Source organism: Camelus ferus, chromosome X (genome assembly GCF_009834535.1).
Source record: "Camelus ferus isolate YT-003-E chromosome X, BCGSAC_Cfer_1.0, whole genome shotgun sequence".
Lineage (NCBI taxonomy): Eukaryota > Metazoa > Chordata > Mammalia > Artiodactyla > Camelidae > Camelus > Camelus ferus.
Window position 1 is genome coordinate 88682881 of NC_045732.1, and position 11645 is coordinate 88694525.

Below are 11645 nucleotides of genomic sequence, written 5' to 3' on the forward strand. Positions count from 1 at the left end.
AGGTAGAAATACGGAATTGTTTTGCTGCTGTAAGAGTTCAAATGTGTGTATGGGGAAGCTGAGTAACCAAAGAGATGGGCTGTGTCAGTTGGAGCCTCTCAGCTCCAAGTTCACCCTTCAGTATGTGCTCTGTGATAATGGACAGAATTCCTTTAGGTATTTCTCCTTCACAGGAAGCACAAGTTGAACTTTCTCAGTAGAGGGTGTGGCACATACATGGCAAGTGGAAAGTGTTCTCTTGCCCTTTCGAGTTGTTGAGGTGGGTTAGCAGTGTGAGGTGTGATCGTGAGAAAACCTGGCAGTGCAGTCACCTGGCCGTGGAAAGCCGTGGAACCAGAAGGCGTGATTCCTGAGACATCACAGTTCTGACTCGGCCCGGCCTGGAGATGACCTTCCGGCTGCTGTTTCCACCTGGACACCGTGTGCCCTGACTCCCTTTGATCATGTGCTTTTCCCAGGTTTGTATTTCACAGCCCTTCTAATGCCCAGCCCCTCCAACAGGAATCCACACACTCCAGGCTTCCTGCCACCCCAGCCCCCTCAGTCCCTCTGCATGACTGTGTACCAGGCTGTGGGCTACAGCTCTGCTTGTGCCCTGGAGGGTTAGCGGTGGAGACCCCGCCCACTCTGTGCCCCAGCGTCCGCCCACTGCCCTGCGCCTGCACTCTGCGTGGTTGCTTCCTGCTTGTGCAGTGACTGCAGACAGGACCGGCTCAGGCCAACCAGTCAACTCTCCACCACCTGGTAGGAGCTAACCACATCTTCAGCAAGATCTCAACCCCAGCCCTGGAGATTGGGACCCCTCTCCAAATTTCTCTTTTCTTGGATACTCCCCCTCAATTCTAGGATGCAATATAGATTTTTCTTATATCCTATAGTTACTCTTATCATAGGTTAATATTAAACATCTCCTGTTTAAATAACTGTAGCTTTTCTCTCCTGATTGGACACAGACAGATACAGAGGCTGAACATGTGAGGTGTTCTAGATCTCACATTCCAATTAAATCCAGATATTGTAATATGATATTCTTTGTTTTGATTTTATTTAGTGCTGCTTTTTAGTGTAAAGCAGTACAAAGAATACCGGCGGGAGAACCATAATATTCCAGTTTCTGGTGCAACCTCTGGCAAGAGATGGCTAGGATATCAAGCAATCACTTCTTATTTTCATGCCTCATCTGCTCAGTGGACAACACGAACCAGTAGATGCTTTTATGGGGTGATTGCAGCTCAGACAGGTTCACACATCTCAATGACAGGGACCTTGGGCCAGAACATCACTCTCTAGTGTCTACATTCATCCTCTATCAACCTGGTTATACCTCTGCTCCCTATGTGGACCCCACCCAGTAAAATTTTTCAAAGCAGTCCTAGCAAAGTATGTTTCTGTAATCTAGAGTGGATTATCTCCCCCACTGAAAATTTCAGTGGCTGGCAAACAGTAGTGGGATCGTGACCTCCAGGTGTGACCTCTTCTATTTGGTGGCAAGGCATGAGTGCTACACGGAGGCTCACACACAGCACCAGGAGCTAGCTGGGCATCAAGGCTGGGCAGCAACAGCACTGTGTCCGTGCCGGACAAGGCCTTCTCTGCCTGCAAGGTCGAGTTCCAGCCCCGATCCTGACAGCCAGCCCCCCAAATCCCAGATTCTGTCACTGTCCTGAAACCCACCTGCATCAGAAATTAACTAGGTGCTCTGCTCCAAAAAAAGAAAAATCTGAAAGTTTCATACCTGAGGTTACCATTACCCAGTCTACTCTTTCAAATTTAATATGTTGTTTATGTGCATGTATGTGTGCACATACATATTTGTTATATATATATATGTATATATATGCATATATTTATTTATGTACATAGAGATTTGTTTTAGGGGATTGGCTAATGCAAGTTGGGGCTAGCAAGTCTGAATTCTGTATAGCAGGCCAGCTGATTGGAAACTCAAGCAGGAGTGTGTTGCAGTCTTGAGTCTCAAGTTCATAGAACAAACTGGCAGGCTGGAAACTGGCAGTCTTAAGGCAGAATTTCTTCTTTGGAAAACCTCAGATTTGCTTTTAAGACCTTCAACTGATTGGATGAGGCCCACCCACACTCTCTTTTACTTAAAGTCAACTGATTGTAGATGTTACCAATGTCTTATAAGATACCTACACAGCAACACCTAGATTACTATTTGAGTAAATAACTGGGGACTATACCCCACCCGAGTTGATACATAAAACTAGACATCACATGTGTTATATAAGTCCACCAACTCAGTGTGCCTTCAGAAAAGCATAAGAAAAAAGAAACGCATAGGAAAAAGTTTTGTTAACGCACACTATATACTTTGTGTTATAATCCTAAATCATTCCAAGATAAGCAAAGGATTCTTAGGAAGAAAACTGCAATTGGGCACTATTAAGGCCCAAAATTATAAAAACCCTGAAGTTGTTCCTTACGGTACTTAATAAAACTCTCAAGCAGCTATCTATTCAATTTCATTATTGCAAGAACTATCATTGTTTTAAATCGCTTTTGCAGCATAAAACTTACTGCAAAAAATTAGCAGATTTCCAAGAATGGAGTATTCTCATCTGACAGACACTCCTTTCCCTTCTCTGATTCTACTTCTGTAAGTCACCACCCCCTGATGGCTCTGTAAGGCACCTCTGCAGTTCTCTCTGCAATTGTAGCACCTATAACATTCACAACCAAGGTTCTCATTGGAAACACATACTTCCTTTCTTTTTCTGCACATCACAAAATATCCTGCCACAGAAAAATGCAAGATAGATAGGTAGATGAAAGGAAATGGCCACTGCTTTTGTGTTATGATTTGAGAAACTGGAATGCCAAAAAATAAGACTGTAGACTGGAATTCAGTAAACTACAGTCCATGTGCTAAATAGGGCCTGCTACCTGTCTATGTAAATAAAATCTTACTGGAACACGGCCCTGAGACTCATTTACATCTTATCTAACTACAGCAGCCCAGTCTAGCAGTTGTGAAAAGGCCCGGAAAACCTAAAATAGTTACTATCTTGCCCTTTAAAGAAAAAAACATTCCCTTCTTTAGGCTACCACTCTGATAGTGCTTGAAATTCCCCATTAGGAAGCCATCATTTGGGGATGTTCCCATCGCTGCTGGAACAAGCTCTAGATAGATCAATATTCCAGCGTTCATGGAGTCAGATGATTTTGTCTCCCCAATTTTTGCCTAGGGCAGAAAGGAACACAGGGGGAGGAGGAGGGAAAGAGGAGGCTGGGGCATTTAGATATGCTGCAGGGCAGAGTATAGGACTACAGGAGGGTGTGGGTGGGAACCCAGTTTACCCAGATAGGAGACCTACAGAGAACAGGGAGCATGGGGTGGCAGACTTGTACAGATATCAATCCTTGCAACATCTGTCAAGGACAAGCCCCAACACAGAAGAATGGTATGAAGAGCACTACACTGAGACTTAGAACAAATACCAGAAAGATAGAGAAAACGTTCCAGTTGAAGTGAAGTCAGTGAACTTCAACAAGGATTAATTGAAGGCTTCATCTATACTAGCAGACAAAACGTGGCTAATCTAGCCGAGAAGATCTATTTCTGTCAGTGAGGCTACCAACCTTGAAATAATAGCATCGACTCTAACTCCACCCTCTCCCTCAACCCCCATCTATCCAATCGCTCATCTGTCTCTTCCTTTTCATTTATTCCCGGTGTTACCAACCTAGACCGGACTGTAATCAACCAACTCACTCAACTAATAAACCTTTGAGTCTATGATGTATGTATGAAAACAGAACCGATAAAACCTAGAGTGTCAAAGGAAATAACTAGACTTTGAGAGGGAACAAATTTCAGAGAAGGCGAATTGTGGTCTGGGCTGAGGAAAGAAAGCTCAAAGTCAGACGTGGCAGCTGAGCTAAGCCTTGAGAGTTGCGAGAATTCAAACATGTGGAAAAGGGGGGATCTCAAGAGAAGAGATGGGCCTAGCAATGGCACGTGTGGAATGTCTCATTCTTATGTTACAACACGCAGTGGTGCTAAAGAAGAATCTACAACTCTGCCCCCTAAAGATGAGGGGGGTCATCAAGAACAGTGACCAAACCCCTCCCCAAGCTATGTGATCACGAAACAGCTGACTAGCATCTTTACGTTGCTCACCTACATTTAATCAACCAGGGTGAGAGGGTCAGCTAACTAATGGTCTCATATCCAGAGAGACTGTTACTTATGCTAAAAATAACATAATCATGGGGGGGGCAGGGGAGTAAGTGACACCTCATATATACACCCTGCAAAATGGTACCCCATTGAAACAAATCCAACATGAAGAAATAAAGGTGGCATCCATGTCCATATTGAGACTGTGTTAAGAGGTTTGATAGTCCACTGATAACCTTTGTGAAATTCTTAAGAAATAACCATGATGTTATCTGTTTCTGATTTTTTTTTAACCGTATCTGTACCAACTTATCTACCACAAATCATGAACTATTCTTCAGGGCAACTATACAAGCTAAGTCTTGGAAAATCTCTCCTTTGCTATAGCTTTTAGAAAGTAATTCAATATAGGAAGCCACTGTCGAATACATACAACTATGCACTTTCCTACCCAGATATGACAAACTTCCTCACCTAAATAGCCATCTTCGTGGCACATAGGAACTGAACACTGATAACTCTTTCCCTAATGGGAATTGTCTCTGCCCGTATTACATTTCTTATCATATGCCCAGTGACCTCTACAAATCACATAATGGTCTCATGAAGTATGTACTTCCAGTTTGAAGAATAAAGTTCTGGGGATCTAGGGTACAGCCTGGTGCTTATAGCTAATGATGCCAATAATACTGTATTAGCATGATAATAGCATATATAATACTGTATAGACTTGTAAGGTGCTAAGAGAGGAGACCTTAAATGTTCTCATCACAAAAAAAAATGGTTATTATGTGAAAGGATAGAGGTGTTGGCTAACGCTTCGGGGGTCATCATTTGGCAATATATACTTGAACGAAATCAACATGCTGTCCACCTTAAGCTTACACGCTTATATGTCAATTATCTCTCTATAGAGCTGGAAAAAAAGAGAAAGAAATCCCCCCACCTTTTTGTGTTCAAGGAAATGGCTTATTGTAAAGACTCCCCTTTCCCCATGTGGCTTAGGTAAGACTTGTGCTGACCCCTTGTTTACCTATGACGAGGCCAGACACAGACCCTCCAAATTTCCATTCTTTGTCTCATCAGTTGAACTGAACTGTTTGTTTCCGTCAACCAATCTGGACATAATACTGGCAATTAGATTTCACTAAACCTTACTCCAGCTTCTCCCCTCCCCGCTGATCCCTGAACTTTGCACTCCCAGCCTCAGAATGCAGGCCAGCCCCTCCTCACCAACCCCTCCAGGAAATCAGCAAAGAAAGACATTCCTTGATTAACGGCCCGATTTTGCCACAGGCTCACACCACTCTCCCACATTTGCTTCTTTCTACCTTATTTACTCCTTCCTATTAAAGGAAAACCTCCCCCACCCTGACCTTTGAGATGCTTCCACATCTTCTGGTCGGAAGGTTTCTCCCTATCGCAGTCGTCCCCTCCTTACCCAGGCCTCACACCTATAGTCTCTCCTTACCTAGGTCAGGGACTTTTTAATTTGGCCCCAAACCTTCCTTTCCTCCACTGTGTAGCAGTGAACTGATTTCTCCCTGGTCACCAGGACCAGACACTCCACTTAGTAGACTAACTTCACTTATGCCAGTTTGTACAGAGGCATTAGTTGATCAAAATATCCAGGTGGCGCTCCCAAACCCCAGTTCCCTGGAACCATTTGTGTGGCCCCCAGGTGGAAGTCTTCCTCCCTTGGGAACTAATATCTCCAAACCAGTAGAACTCAAAATTCCTGCAATGGAAAGCAAAAATGCAGGAAGTGTGTCACTGGGTGTAAAAGTGACAGGAACCATTCCCCGTCCCATCCCTTTATTCCTGGACCCATGTGTTCTGGGTATGGGGGACACACTAAGATCTTTGATTTAAAACATAAACTGCATCTTCTGAGGCTGAATCCCATTCTAGCAAGGTGTTTTCTCCCAGTTGGCACTGTAACTGATTCTTCAGTAAGCCATTCCACCCCGCAATTAGGCCAGCTGCTTGTGGGTAATGGAGGATGTCGTTTTAAGACCAGTTATTTCCGTGGGCACAAGGCCGTGGCTGCACTTCCTTGCTGTGAGACAAGTTCCCTAATGAGATGCAAGGCCGTGTGGATGGCCATATGTCAGGTAAAGCATTCGGTGAGTCCATGGATGGCGGTGCTGGCAGAAGCATTACCAGCAGGGAAGACAAACCCATATCCAGAATATGTATCTATTTCAGTGGGGACAAATATTTGTCCCCTCTATGGTAGAAGAGGTTCAGTGTAATCAATATGTACACAGGTGGCTGGCTGGTCTTGCTGAAGAATACTGCCATTATCAGAGGCTCAGGGTCAATCCCTGCCAACAACAGGTTCCACACTTAGCAGTAGCTGTAGCCAGGTCAGCCTTCCTGAAGGGAAGTCTATGTTGTTTTGCCCACACACAGCCTCTATCCCTGCCACCACGGCCACTTTGTTCCTAAGTTCATTGAACATGAAGTCAGGTGGCTGGAGAAAGAGGCTGATTGACCTTCACAGACTACATCATTTTGTCCACCTGATATCTTCACATTCTGTGCCCATTCGGAGTCATCTTTCCACATTCCTCTTCCTCAGACTTCCTCACATCCACACCGCTGACCCACGATACAACAGCCAGAAGCAGCAGAGAACCCTGTTCCTCCAGCAGTGTCCCTCTAGCGCCCTCTACTGGCAAAGCCCAACTTTGTGCTCACTGTAAAGGAGAAATGTTTAAAAGAATTCTGTCCTTATCACAGAGTGTGTATTGATGTGTGAATTTGGAGCTAAGAGACAATATATTGATAACTGGTACAGATTCTTCACTTCAGTTTCATCAGGACTCTGCTTTATTTGGATTAGAATCCTGTGTGACTGTTGAGCTAGTAAATTTCTGAGTCTCAGTTTTCTGACCCTTGACACGTAACTCAAAGGGTATATATATTTCCCAACCTTGGATCCATCCATAATGTTAAGGGCTTACTACTTGCATGTTTTCAGCAACATATTTCCCAAATACTTAAAAGTAAACATATCCCTTTAGAGTCTTGCCTAAAATCCTCTATCCTTCCTTCTTCTTCCCCCAAAAACACTTGCTTCACTTAAAAATTTTCAAACAAGTTATACATTGATTCTACAGTTATGGATACCCCAGAAAGGCCATTTGAATAGATTATCTGCAAACCTAGGGCTTTAAGGTTATACTGAAGAAAAAAAGACATTGGGAAAGACTTTGGAAAATATGTATAAATGAATCACTGTGCTGGACACCAGAAATTAACACAACATTGTAGACCAACTATACTTCAATAAAGAAGAAAGACATTGGGAGTTTTCATACTAACAAGGCACTGTGCTTTGTTTCTAGCCTTTTTGGTGCAGAGAAGTTTGACTGATTTTCATTAGGGAAGAATAGTGAGTAATAATAAAAGTCCCAGCAGCTGGCCTGATGCAACAATTACTTTCTGTACCTGAGAACTGACTGCTGCTACAGGGCTTCAGGGATCGTGGGAGCAAGCAGTTTCCAACATGGCTCCGACCATCAGTAGGTCCTCTAGTACATGGTGAGTATTTTTGTGTATGATTGGTATCCTTTTATCAGGGTCTACCCAGAGGGCTTAGGGTGGCAACAAAATGTACATAGGATTGTCCCCAGTTCCCACAAGCCTCTGTATGGTTTTGAGAGAGGTAGTTTTCCACTCTGCTCAATCAAAAAGGCAAGCCCCTTGCTCCTCAGCCCCTCTGTATGCTGCCACCTGGTTCATGCGTGCCATTACACTAGACCTCTTTTGCTTTGGATTAATTCCTCTCATCTTTCATAACCCATCTTTATGTCTACTTTGACCTCATTTGGTCTCCAAAGCCTCTGCATTTATTAGCAACCCCCCTCCAAGACTGCCTTTCCCCATGGTACCACATTCTTTTTTTTTATTAAAGTATAGTTGATTTAAAATGTTCTGTTACCTTCTGGTGCACAGCATAGTGATTCAGTTACACATCTAATTATATACATATTCTTTTTCCTATTCTTTTCTATTACAGGTTACTACAAGCCATTGAATATAGTTCCCTGGGCTACACAGTAGGACCTTATTGTTTATCTATTCTGTACATAGTAGTTTGTATCTGCTAATCCCAAATTCCCAATTTATTCCTCCCTCCCCCCTTGCCCCCTGGTAACCATAGGTTTGTTTTCTATGTCTGTGACTCTCTTTCTGTTTTGTAAATAAGATCATCTGTGTCATATTTTAAGATTCCACCTATAGGTGATATCATATGATATTTGTTTTTCTCTGTCTGACTTACTTCACTTAGTATGATAATCTCTAGGTCCATCCATGTTACTACAAATGGCATCATTTCATTCTTTTTTATGGCTGAGTAGTATTCCATTGTATAAATATACCACAGCTTCTTCATCTGTCGATGGGCATTTAGGTTGTTTCCATGTCTTGGCTCTTGTAAATAGTACTGTTCCCCCTACTACCACATTCTAATTTCCTCATCCTCTCTTGCTTCTCTCCACCCTCTTAACCTTCCCTTACAGCACATGAAAACACCCTCAGTGGGTTGGTTCCCTCCCAGCACTTGATCATAATTGCACTGTCAAGGTGAATCCTTATTTACTGATGCTCTAGTCCCCTCTCACCGCTGGCATTTGGGGTCTTGTGGTGAAGAGATGGGGACTAGATTCTGAAATCACTCCTGAGTCTGGTAGGTATAAGACATATTTCATTTAGTCACATTGGCCACTTGGATTTTACTCTGCTGGCCGTATTTTTTTTTTTTTTCCATTTGGGATCATGTTCACAGTTCTGAGGGAGATGCTGGAGTTCAGCAGAGAGGAGTACAGTAGGAAATGAAATGTTTGCTGGGCAGTAGCTTTCCTTCAGCGATAGCTATGGCCATTATTGCACATGATTATCTTCTCTATAGGATTTTCAGTTTCTTCTTCTAGAAGCTTCTAATTTTCTTTTTGCCCTTTTCATTTTACAAGCAATTATCTATAAGTGCAACTAAAGTGCCAGAGACCTGAGCTTATTAAAATTGAAAACTATGAAGGCTAAGGAATAAATGCAAAGATTGATAATACCTTTCATATGCTGTCTGTGGATTTCGTTCTTGTTTGTGTTAGAGGCGCAGTCTCCATAAAGAAGGAAAACAAAGTAGTGTATTTGTGTTATTTACAAACCAGCATAGTAACCTTTAGTTTCGTAAGTTGGGGTCCAATAGTCACTCAAAGAAACCTTCACTGTGCCCGCAACTCTGCCCCAGACTGGCTGGGGTTGTAGTGAGAAGAGTCATTACAGAATTTTACTTCCGTTAGGGGTAAATTCTAAAGCTGCCTTACTTTGAACAAGCTATTTAATGACTGTGCCTCAGTGTCCTAATCTGTAAAACACACAAAAAAATTTGTTTATCTCTGGATGACTGTGGAGATTAAATGAAATAACCTGTGTGAAAGTAACACGTGTAGGCTTCCATGTTAAACATGGAGGCATCTGCACTTTAGGATTACATGATGGCTACAAAACCAAATTTAAGAATCATGTGGAATAACCAAATCTTAGAATTCTAAAGCTCTCGCTTCCCAAGGAAATCTAGGATTCCAAAGCCATGCTTTCCAGGTTGGTAAGTAATTACCAATCCAAAAAAAAAAAAAAAAATCCACGCTCTTCTCATTTCCCTCCTCCTTCCCATCTCTCTTCCCCTGTGCCATCCCCCTCCCCCATCACATTGTCATTTCTCTATGGAGTTATAAGCAATTTCTAAGCAATTTGAGTCCGGCTTCCTGGGAACTCTAGATAGCATGTATCCAGTGGCGTGCTGGAGCCGGTGTGTGCTGGTACCAGATGCTTATGCACATTTCTTCCCGATTCCACATTTGATGATATCCGTTGATAGCTTGAACTTGGCCATGGTAGAAGTTTTCACTCCACAGAAATTGGCAAACACTACCAATCAGATCTTCTCTTTTTGCCTTTCAGAGGGCTGACTGTTAAACATTTACCAACATGGGTATCTCTTTTGGGGTCTCCCATGTTTAGAGAGGCATTGATTCTTTTCCTGAAGCCGATGTCGAGTTTGGTGGGCCACATCTTCAGAGCCTCTGAACCCTCCTCTCTGAGTCCACCTTCCAATGCACACAGAAGAGTGATTATGGGAAAGCACTTATTCTTCATGATGACCAGTGTTTGAGGTTGCTCTCCAAGGCTGATTGCAATTTATAAACCTATGATGGAAATGTTCAGACACATGAAAGTTGAAAAGTAGTAGAAAGAAACTTTGTGTTCCCATAGTCAGTCAGGTTTGTTCTCTGTCCCTTCCCCATTCTGACCACCATGGGGTAATTTTGAAGAAAATTCCAGACATCATAACATTTCACTTGAACATAAGTGAATATGTACAGGAGCTTGCTTTTTAAAAGAAGGAACAGGAACCTTTCGAATGACTTCCATTGGATACACAATTTACAGTGTCTCCTAAGGCGGAGACATTAGGGTGGGTGGAGGTGAGGAAAGAATGGTGACAGGTCCTTCCTATAATATTTTATAGAAGGCTTTGTCCTTTCTTTATTTCATGTATGTTTGTCATCCCATCTTGATTATAAAGTAGCTGAAGAAAGAGAGTGCTTATCTTATTAACGCTGTATCGTCAGCTCTGCAAGGTTTGGTTGTGTTTCAGAAACTCCAAGCCTGTGCCTTTTTTGTCGATGTTGATTCAGTTTTTCTATAGTGTCAGCTACATATACGTACGTGGTATAGTCTCAGTTATCTGTTCTATACCAGTGCTTCCAAATGGTGTGAGTTCCTGGGCTTCCGTATTGGAAAATGAATTGCAAGTAGGGGGCCCTTATTTGTAATTCTACCTCTGTGTTCTGCCTCTTTATTAGAGCAGCCCAGGCTCGAGCATCTGGTAATAAGTTGCCTTCTTTATGAGGAAAAAAAAATCAATATATCGTGAGTGGTGTTTTTCCAGATGAAATGAATGGATTAAATTAGCTTTTACCTTATTACAGAGTTTCTTTTTGAACAGTAAATGGGGGTCATGAGATCACAAGAAGTGGGTGTCTTCAGGACAAACTTAATGACCCAGTTTCATTTGAGGGGAAACAGCTCCCACCTAAGTGACTTTGCTCTCTGGGACCCACTGCATAACTGGAGGCTGTGTTGATGACGTCTAGCATTTGCCTTCCTCCGGGCAGCTGGTGATAAGTGGGCTCATGGTCAAGTAAAGTATCTTATTCTATTGAGCATTAGGATCATACTTCATATTTTGCAAAGTGCTTTTTCGTTATTTATTCCTCATGGCCGGCCTATGAGATCTCCTGGCTGTCTTATCTCCCATATTGTGGCTGAAATATGACTAACCTATGTTCATAAATGCTTCAGGAAGCTGAAATGAATATAGGTACTTGCCAACATACAAACACCCAGCATTCAAAATGGGCAGCCTACCCTGCCCTTGGGAACGGGGAATGCGGCCCCCCCAGAGAGCGGGAAATAGTTCCATTTTCCT